Source organism: Hyaena hyaena, unplaced genomic scaffold (genome assembly GCF_003009895.1).
Source record: "Hyaena hyaena isolate Hyena2069 unplaced genomic scaffold, ASM300989v1 scaffold_196, whole genome shotgun sequence".
NCBI lineage: Eukaryota > Metazoa > Chordata > Mammalia > Carnivora > Hyaenidae > Hyaena > Hyaena hyaena.
The window spans coordinates 2,536,606-2,548,062 of record NW_024080828.1 but is presented as its reverse complement, the minus strand read 5'-3'; the positions used below and the strand labels follow the sequence as shown (position 1 = coordinate 2,548,062).

Genomic DNA, 11,457 nt, shown 5'->3' with positions numbered 1-11,457 from the left:
CTTAAAATACCCACCTTCAGGAGGTAATGTTTAAAACAATGGTTCTCAACTAGGGGGGATTTTGTTCCCCAAAGGATATTTGGCAGTGTATGGAGACAAGTTTGGTTGTCAAAATGGGAATGGGATGAGGGTACTCCTGGAATCTAGTGGATAAATCCAAAGATAGTGTTAAATGTCCTACAAGGCACAGGACAGGCAGCCTTCACAACACAGATTTATCCAGGCCAAAATGTCAGTAGTGTAGAAACTGGGAAATCCTATTCTAAAGGGAAATCACTGGGCTAGCCCAAAGCATTCAGCAAATTAAATCTCCAAGGTAAAAGGTCAAGCCGTCATTCGTTCCTGAACTAGCACTATAGAGCACATATTTTTTATGGATGCCTGTTTAACATTTCATTCTTTAAACTATTTTCATTCACGTCTTTCTTCTAGCAAAGAAATGGATAAGCATGGAGATTATGCCCCCCACCAAAATTAGTTACCTTCTTACCAGTCACTTCTGTTATTGATGTTAACCGGCGAGGACTAGGATAATTTTTCTAATGATTCAGATATCTTCCCTAAGAAATTTATTTTGACTCTGATCTGGTTTTTTCCCCAGTAGGAACCTGATAAACTAAGGCTTCTATTTGACTTCTATCCATGGTAGCTGATACAGTAAAATAACCTAATGCTAACAGAAAAATTCAAAGTCACATTTACCTTTAAAGGGAGATGCTCAGGTGCCTGGGTGGCTCAGTCAGTTAAGCGTCTGACTCTTGATTTTGACTTAGAGAATGATCTCACAGTTCGTGAGTTCAAGCCTGCCTCTATCTCTGTGCGGACAGTGTGGAGCCTGCTTGGGATTCATTCTCTACCCCCCTCTCTCTCTGGCCCTCCCCTGCACTCTCTGTCTCAAAATAAATAAGCAAATTTAAAAAAATTTTTTAATGCAGGGAAATGCCAAAATACAGTAAGATTGTATCTGCATAGTTCTCTCTTGCAAAAGGAATGATCAAGAATAGCCCAGCAAGACAACTATGTAGATTTTCTTCTAATAGTACTTTCTCTAATTCACAGTGTAACCACCCAATGACATTATTAAAGGTACTATGTTAAAGTCTCTTAGATCACTAAACTAAGGACTGTCCTTTCTACAACACAATAGATGAGGTATGATACCGCACTTTCTCTTTCATCAAATACTTTCGAAGCAGGCATCTAGTGCTACCTACTTACAGTCTCTTTCTTGAGTACCTAATTTTATTCTGCATCACTTTTTCTGAGTATTAATTATTAGCTCAATTCCTTAACCAATCATCCAACTTGGGGAACATATGAAGTCTATCAACTCATGCTCAAAGTTTTCTTTAATTAAACAAAAATGCCAAGACCCTGTAATAGGATTTTGGTTCTTTTGAGTAACAACTTCCTAACACTACATCAAGAGCAATGTTACCTATTCTAACACTTACCTATTAAAGGGTAATGCATCTAGCTAGCACCCAAAATATCCTAAGCTCTTTGCCAAAGGCTGCATGAACCAAATTGTCTAAAAATAAGATTCCCATGAGGCAAAAGAGCTAATGTTACAACATGCTAAGAGCAAAGAGAGAAATACTGATTTTTACAGACATGCATAAAAGAAGAGCCTAATCTGGCTTTGAGGATTCAGGGAAATTTCCCCCCATTCACCCAGCTCACCTGAGTTTGGTATGAAACTATGGGTTGGGGTTAGGTAGGAGGTGTGATTCAGATTTTCCAGGCAGTTGGAAATAACTAGTGCAAAAGTCTAGCTATGAGGAATTTCAAGATTTGAGGAAGGGAAAAACAAAATATAACAGTAAGCAAAGGACAGATCACTGAAGGCGTTATATACCGTACCATGGAGGTTAGATTTTATTATACAGGAGAAAGCGAACCACCAAAGAATGTCAAACACGATAGCAACCCTGTCTTACTTGCATTTTAAGTGGGCCATTCTGGTGGCTATGGGAAGGATTCAATCTGAAGTAGACAATTGTATTTTGGATCTGAGAAAAAAGGAGACTGATCTTGGAAAATATGAATAGACAGAAGGAGTGGATCGGAGACATATTCATGAGGAAACCTGGCAGAACCAATTGGCTGATTATGTAAGGGATGAGAGCCAACACAGCAAAAGGCATAAGCCCAGGTTTTCCAGTTCAGACAACTCAGTGAATGGGTGATACTAGTAATTGGAAGAAAGGATGGAGAAGCAACAGATGTGAAGGAACTTGATTAATTCAGCAATGGCCGAATGATCAGGGCATACGTTAGCCTTAGTGCTTTCTTTACTAAAGAGCTTTTCTGTCTCCTAACCACATAAGTGCATCATGTCCTTAAGTAAACAAGAAAGGTTAATGTGCCACGTTTTCTTTTAACACAGGAGACCACTTATCGATTATACACTTGTGGCACCTAAACTAACTCTCCTGCATGATCCCTTAAGAAACAATTATGGGTGATTCCGGAAGAAACTAGAGTGTCGCGTGAACATGGGAAGCAAAAGAAAGCAAGAAAGTATGCAACCATGAAGCGAATGCTTAGTCTCCGAGATCAGAGGCTTAAAGAGAAGGACAGATTGAAACCTAAAAAGAAAGAAAAGATCCCAGTGCACTCAAGGAAAGAGAAATCCCCCAACATTCTTCCTGCTTATTCTTCCAATATAACACACAGCTGGGCCCGCCTTACCTCATCCTGGTTGATACCAACTTTATCAACTTTTCCATTAAAGCCAAACTCGATTTAGTACAATCAACGATGGACTGTCTGTGTGCCAAGTGTATCCCTTGTATAACTGACTGTGTAATGGCTGAAATTGAGAAATTGGGTCAAAAGTATCGAGTGGCTCTAAGGATTGCCAAGGACCCAAGATTTGAACGATTACCATGCACACACAAAGGAACCTATGCAGATGACTGCTTAGTACAGAGAGTAACTCAGCACAAGTGTTACATTGTGGCCACAGTTGACCGGGACCTTAAACGAAGGATCCGGAAGATCCCTGGAGTTCCCATCATGTACATTTCTAACCATAGGTACAACATTGAGTGGATGCCAGATGATTATGGAGCCCTTCAGTTCTAATTCTAACACTCTAAAGATAGAGGTCCTGTGCCTTCCTTTACCAACTTTTTCTCTTGCCAGTTCATAGAGCAATACGCTGTAGCATGAATTATTCTCCTTACCCATTTGCTCTGTTATGAGCTGAGTATGGTTAAATACACTCATTGTTTGATGTTGTTTTGAAATTGATATTTTGTATCATTTTGAATTTTGTTGCATCTTTTTATAAATCAAATGACTGTACATATTTAAAAAAAAGAAACAATTATGAACGTCATTCAATGCTCTTTGAGCACAGGGACTTTTAAGATATGGAAACATTAGAGGCCTATGTAAATTTGTAGAGAGATACTATATGGTTAGGTTTTTTTTTAATTTTTTTAATGTTTTATTTATTTCTGAGAGAGAAAGAGACAGCATGAGGAGGGGAGGGTCAGAGAAAGAGGGAGACACAGAATCTGAAACAGGCTCCAGGCTCTTAGCTAGCTGTCAGCACAGAACCTGACGTGGGAATCGAACCCATGAACTGTGAGATCAGGACCTGAGCTGAAGTCAGACGCTTAACCAACTGAGCCACCCAGGCGCCCCTCATATGCTCAATTTTTAATAATAAAAATCCGATACTGGAGTGTGGTCATGCCAGAAGCCTCATTTTAATGACCCAATGTCTCTCTTCTTAAGTGGCCTACTTCAGAAGAGACAGTCTCCAAATATTACAGTGTTTAACATTCACCTGTATTGCTTGTTAAAATGCAGATTCTCAAGGTCCTCCTAGGGCTTTATGTTAGTAAGGTTGGGTGGAATCTCAAGAAACAGGCAGTCCTGGACCACACTTTGAGAAATACTTCAAGAGAGCTCATTTGATGGACAAATCTCCCTCCAAGGCAATTTAATATATTAAATGTTGCTGTGAATAGATTTACAAATAATAGAATCAATCCTTCCTTCCTTCCCCACCTACCCATCTATCCATCTGCTGTTGAACAGCCTTTAATTTTTGCGGGGAGAAGTAGTAAAACTTATCCATGCCATCCCTAAGTGGCAGTTCCTATGCACGAGCCTCTGAAAATGGAAGTAGAGAAGAGACCTTGATTAAGAAGACCCAAATGCTTTTCAAAATAAAATATGTGTGATAAGCATGAAAACTGAACACCTCTCTCCCCGAGATTTTGTTTTGCCCCCTCCCCCACCACCACAGCCATTCTGGTACTGTATCTTTCTCATATACTCAAGAGCCTAGAAAATTTTGTTCTGCTCTGCCTTCCGTATTTAATAAATACTAGGCATCACTTTAAAAAAAGTTCAAGTTTAAATGAATTTTAATTTTGAATGTGTTTTTCCAAACCAAAGCCCTCAATGTTCTATTCCCTCCCCTCCCCATCTCTACCTGGAATCTCTTCCTTCCTTTGTGGAGGCTTTAGGGTAGAGGGGGCAGGGCTAGCCAGGACCAACTCTACCACTAAGGGCATGAACATCAGTTATGGGTGCTTTGGATTTGGCCCCCAAGTCAACAGGCCAGTGATCACCTGATACTATCACATTCCATTGGTATCAAAGGAGCATGCGCTTGAGTGAGTATTCCAATTCCAAGAGGCATAGATGAAGGATAAAGGGGCTATGTAGAAGACATTGCAAAATTCTGACCATAAGCACTATCTCTCTGAGCTCTGGTTCACAAATACCCATGTAAATTCAATAGAATAGAAACATCTGAAATTGTACACCACGACTGGAAAAAAAATTCATGAAAATAACAGAGAAATACATAAACAACAACAAAAAAAAAAAACAGAAATAGGGACCACTATTCTGCCAGACTGTTTTGCCGTCTACAAATCAAAACAGGGCAGCAGAACTCAATTTACTTCTGTATCTGTAAATGATCACTCCTGATTCAATTTTGAAAACCTGTGAAGGGTTTGCTTAAAACCTTTTGCTCTGTTTGCTATCACAAAATCTGTTCTGCCCAGATGCCAGCGTAAGAAAGGGCATTTAATCAAGGTTCCCTCCAGCTCAGTTGAATCTATGTCAGCTTTTCTCCGCGTGTGGTCGCTTCTAAGAGCTGTTTCTGTGGGAATCACCGAGGAGCTTGTTGACATGCAAATTCCCAGGCCCACCACCTACCTACTGAATCAACATCCCTGGGGATGGGCTTGGATAGTTGAAGATTTGCTTTACTCACCAGCTCCACAAGGGATTCCTAAACACTATCAGAATTTCATGTTATCTTTATTGTTTCTCAAATTTTTTATTCTTCAATAAATATTTACTATTTTTATTTTTTTGTCACCCAGAGCTTTTAAAACTGCCATTCATGGAAGATAATAAAAGGACAGCAAGGACATGATCTAGTTGTCTGTGGATGAGCTTGAATCCAGTTGACGTTACACCAACAGTCGGAGGGGGGCGGGGAGGGGTGGAAATCCATTGCTGGAGAGGCAGTGTTCTCTTTCCCACAGGAAGTCATCCACAAGGAAGGCAGAACCCTTTCCCCTTGAGACAGACCTTGCCCCATATTACTGTGACTCTGCAAGTTATCCGGGAACCAGGTGGCCCTGGACTTAGACTCCAAGCCACATCCTCCCTCTTTCCCCAGCGACCACACACTTTTCAGTCTTTTTTCCATAATTGAGGGCACCAGAAGACAGAGCTCTCCGGATAGACGGGAGGGTTTCTTGTTGCCTCAGGAATTTCCGTCAGGCTGCCCAAGGAGCATTTCACAAAAAGGCAAGTCACATGGTGACTGCTCAGCAGCCTGAATCAAGCCCCCATTTGAAACACACCAGACAGATTTTTCTCTCTCCCGGGTTTTAGTTCTGAGCACATTTTCTTTTCTTTCTCTTACTTTCTTAAAGGGAATCTGAGGTTGGCATGCTGAGATGCAAAGATGGAAGCTTCTTTATTAGTAGAAAATTTTTCCTGACAATACACTGTGTTGGCCTAAAAGCAGTTTATTCTTCAAGCATCTCATCTTTAAGGCCCTGAGTGGAATCGGCCCAGAAGACATTCCCTGACCTTGTCAGCCACAGTTCACTGACAAATCTAAGTATAACAGGTGTGTGCTGCCTCTCCTTTTGGGGACACTTAACTGCTACTACTAACATGTGACTCAGGAGTGCCATGTCCTGACTCAGCAAAAACTTTGGTTGATGGATATTCCTCTATGTGCCATGTAAAGATCCAGGATTTCAGATGTGAAAAGGAGACCTTGAAAGTCTTAAATTTAAAACACACATTGAAATAAATCTCAACCTGATTGTTTCCTACAAGTTTGAGACCATCGAAGGGAAGTCTGTTTCTGGAATGTCTGGCATCAACTCTTGAAGACACACTCAATTCATTTTGTCATTGGGATCTTGCTATGATTCAGGGACAATATAATGGACACTGGTTACCAATACGAGGAATTATAGAAGTAGAAAACATTAGTAATTGAACAGATTTTATGCACATCTTGTAGCCTACCTTGATAGCTACTCTCAATGATTTCCCTTGTGTTACCCAGTTTGCTTTCATTAATCCTTTGTATAATATGAAAGAGAGAAGAAAAAAATGAAAGAAAACTGAGCTTTCCGACTGGATTCCAAAAAATTGAGAGCTTACTATACATACGATCCAAAAAATTAGAAGAGATATTCCTAATTGTATTATCATTCACTTCAAAGAATTCTGTTAGCAGGCATTCAATGGGACTCATACTCATCAATGACATGGAATTATACTCTGTCTTATTTTATTTTTTATTTTGAGAGAGAGAGAATACATGCATGAACATGAGCAGGGAGAGGAAGAGAGGGAGTGAGGGAGAGGGAAAGAGAATCCCAAGCAAGCTCGGCACTATCAGTGCATTGACTGACTAAGGCTTCGAACTCACAAACTGTGAGATCGTGACCTGAGACAAAATCAAGAGTCAGACACTTAACTGGGTGAGCCACCCAGGCCTCCCAAAATGGAATTATATTTTTAATTCTTTTCTCAATCCCACCAGAATAACTGACATACCCTTTCTAATTCAACAAAGATGAACCACAAAGTGAGAAGATCTGTCCTTCATTATCAAGACCTTTATTCTCAGAAATGGGGACCAGCACCTAACTAGCCACAAAGACAGAAACTCAGAAATTATCTTAAATTCTTCCCTTTGCCACAATTCATCAGCCTAACAAAGCCCTCTGCATTTTACCTCCATCTCATGTCCTTATCAATTCTCTAAACCTCCAGTTTCATTTCTAAGCTTCCAATCCTACAATCTCCCACCCATTCTAGAGTGTACAGCCAGAGCAATCTATCTATCTCATACCTGAATCTGGCAGTCACCTCCCTGCTAAAATCCCTTTGACAGCACTCATAGTTTTCAGGATAACTGTCAAACGTCTTAATTTAGCAGCTAAGGCCCTTTATGATTTTCAACACTGCTGAATATTCTGTTCCTCTGCTATTTGAATATCTAATCCAGTCAAACTATTTTTAGCCTCAAGAGGCTAAGTTCTTTCATACCCACAGGTCATGGTAACCTTTACCAAGGGAATCATAGCACTGGATACAAGTCAAGACCTGAACTCTTCATTTTAAAGAGGAGGACACCAAGTAACAGAAAGGTTAAGTAACTTGCCCAAGATCACACAGGTGGTTAAGAACACAACTGAATTAGGTTTCAGTGTTTAGGTCTAACTTTCCAGAATATAATTGCTTTAATCTATTTTGACATTGTTCAACATGTGAAATCAGACTCCTTCTCATTATAAAAATTTGAAAATCCTAAAATGATACTGACCATTTGGTCTTCATGGACAGGCTGACTTAAATATTGCATCCATCATCTATTAGAAGTTCAGCATTTCCCTTTACCCTAGTGGAGCCCATTTTTCAGAACCTTCTCCTTTAGTAAGTCCACAGAGATTCCAATACCAACAAAGCTCTCTGTCCTAAAATTAATCTTCAGATTCAACATAAGCTACCAAAATAAAATCTCCCAAATTAAACAATGGCAGAGACAGACCTAATAATGAATATGAAATATGTTAAGAACATTCTGTCCCTGAAATAAACCTGACTTTTGTCATTAATAAGATGAAATTTTGAAACACGTAAGAATGTAGCAAACGACAACTGAAGAGAAATACTTTGGACAGGGTCCCATTTGAAATGTATCCGTTTGAAAACAGCCTCTGTCTTTTGGCTATCATCATCATATGCCTGTCCAAAAATTCACTTTCAAATGTTATTTCCAAATGCAATCCCAATTTCAAAATGTGCATTGGTTGGCATGTTCAAAATTTGCTCTGAGATGGACAAAGCAACAAATGAGATGTTTTCAGAGGAATAATAAGTATATTCCGACATTCATTCACTGAGTTTAATTCATGCTTCAGATGCCTGCCTTCCCCTTCTAATTCTTTAGTATCCTGTTTCTATTAGGAAATAGGAAATACAGAAAATAGGATTATAAAGCCATTTCTCATTGTTAGCATGGTGCTGAAGTTACCAAAGAAACACACTTTCAAGGAGAGGACATGCAGGGAAATTGGCATGATCCCAGTCTGTGAGAAATGGTGAGTGATAAGAGTTTAGTTAAATCTAACCTTGCCATCTCGCCCTCTACTGCGTTACTGACAAGTCAGAGCACTGGGAAAATATATTACATCAGAAAAATGCTTGGAAGGGGACCAAAAATTACCTGTTGAATAGAGGAATTGGGTTTGTTAGCTTATGATTTCAATGGATGCCTGGATGCCCAGAGAATCAATCCATTAAATTAACATGGTGGTGGTAGTGTGGGGGAGGTGGAGTAAGACACTGGGAAAGGAGGGAGGAAAATGGAGAGAACAGGAAGAATCATTGTTATTAAATAATTAATTTATGGACTAAACCAGGAAGGACAGTGATCAAAAGCTGCAAATGTTTGCTCAGGAACTTCCAATTTACTTGAAATATAAAACAAGGCAAGAAGACGTGGGGACTGGCAAAGCAGACAAGACAGCAGCCATCCAAAGGGGGAACAATTCCTTGAGATTCATATCCAGAATGTCGAGGATGTAAAACTCACATATAGAAGCAGCTCTCATTTCAAGTATCACTCAAAGAATTTGGTTATCATTTTTTCAAAGAGTTTGAAATATGCTCACTATCTGAAGTTTCCTAGGATAGAGAAGACTCTTCAAAATTACAGATGTCATTTGGAAAGTAACTTCTCTAGGAAAACACATCCTGTTTTTAGCATATCGAGAAATTTGGAAGAATACCCAACAGTTTACTTTATTAGATGAATTGTTATAACACGCCATATTAATAAAGCATGGTAGGATTGAACCGTATCCCAATCACATTATTGGGGCACAGTACTGACGATGCCTGGTGGTATATAGCATGAACAGTACTTACTGTTAAAAAAGGTGCTAGCTGTTCTCAAGATAAATAATCTACTTCAAATAGATACTTTTCTGCTGGTTTTGTGACTAGGAAATGATGAAGAATGTTTTCCATAAAAGAAAAATAACCTAGAGCTTTAATGAATAATATATTGAGAGTCATATAAGTACACCTGTTAACAAGGTCATATTGTAAGTTAAAAAACATGCTTTTGGGGTAGGGCCCAAGAATGTCTTTAAGTGAATTTTTTTTTTTACTGCCCATGGAATGGCTGGAGTCAGTTTTCTCAGTCCTGGTTGGATTTGTGAGGACATCTTGGGCCCAGACCCTTGGTTTAGTAGTGATTCTGGAGAAGTGATATGCACTTGTTAGCTCCCTGGCCTCACTCTTTCTCACGCCCTATCACACACGTTATTCCAATACACCAGAAACACTTATGTCCAAGGATGCTTCTCTCCCACTCCTTATTCCCGAATTGGTTTTTCCTCCTAAATAGTCCTTTGGGGAAGCAAACCATCGCCATGACAACAATATGATGGGGGTTTGAACAGGACATGGGGGCAGCCTTTGTGAAAGTTAACGTCGGTTTTTGTTGAACAGGACACGGAAAAGAAAACTCAGACGGTGGCCAATGCTCTGTTGCGAGGAACCACTTAATTGTACAGAACTAATTGTCCACATCAAACTTGACCCAACCAAAACACAGCTTCAGCAAAACAGATAGATAGATAGATAGATTGATAGATAAATAGATGTTGCAATCTAATTATTTCAGGACCAATTCCTTAACTCTCTGTTGTAGCTGCTTAGGCTCAATATCCAGTGATCATTAAATCCCAGTATCATATTAATATGGGAAAGAGAATGAAGAACTTTGCTTTGCTTCTTTTACTTCACATGGATGTGGGACATCCAGAGATATGTATGTACTTTCCCCCAAATAAATGTTAGCACATTCTCTTTTCTAGAGAAGAAAAAAAAAAAAAAACTTGCTCTCAGCACCTTTTAAATTTTGTGTTTCCTTCCCCATATTAAGGCCAATGATGGTGCAATTATTATGGAGTTGTGGGGACTTTTCCAGTACCATTAACATATTTGCTTCTAGAAAGGAAGTGCCGCAGACACAAGGTAACCATTCTAAGCTCAGGTGTAGTACCATTCTTTTGTGTAACTCAGAGCGGGAGCTGGAGGCATACGTTCAGTATATATTTAACAACAGTTTCCCACTACTGCCTTCACTTAGGAGACTAAAATTATCGTGCCTTTCTAAAAACAAGGACACCAAAGAAGTCACAATCTGATGAGATTCATTCTGTCTTTACCTGAGCGACCACCTAGGGACATAAGGCTTTTAAAATAGTAAGGAGAATCCTTTGTTCTCTCAGGTTCCATTTAAAGGGAAAGTGGGTCGAAGGGCTTCCCCAGGGAGAGGAAAAAAAGAACCAGGAACCAAACCCAGGGGAGTAAGAGATTTCACAGGCCACTACTATTCCCACCCTCCCAAAGAAGTTAATTAATTCTATTTTTGGGATGTTTGGGGGAGGGGGGCTGCAGGATGGAGGGGAGCACTGGGGAGCCCATTCTTTGCCACCATAATCTCATTCCCAAATGTGGCTCAGACCATCTCTCCTTTCTGACACAGTGTGGGGGGGGGGGGGGGGGGGGGGGGGGGGGGGGGGGGGGGGCGACGGCCACTGACAGCTTCTCTGAGCCAGCCTTGGGCAACTGAGCCAGCACTGTAAGCATTTGTGTTCCCCAAAAGGTGTGTCCCAGCCCAAGTGCGAAGTTGGGCATTTAGACCTGCAAAGCACAATTAGAGCCATTCAAAGCAGCAAGTTACAGTACCTTAAGAAGTCTGACAGATGGGAGGAAGGCTGCATGGCAAAGCTTCCGGATGGTCCAGTTTAGGGGACGAGGAGCATCAGTTTGATTCATGACCCCTTCCAAATTCCACCGGGAAAACCAAAAACTGCAAACCTGAGCAACGCCTAGAAAACAGACGGTCCCCCACGGCCTCGG

The 11,457-nt window shown here is 40.3% G+C and overlaps 1 pseudogene; it reads left to right on the top strand.

The window, feature by feature from the left end:
* The first annotated feature begins 2,506 nt into the window (after positions 1-2,506).
* On the top strand, positions 2,507-3,090 carry LOC120238020 (annotated as a pseudogene).
* Positions 3,091-11,457: the final 8,367 nt, after the last annotated feature.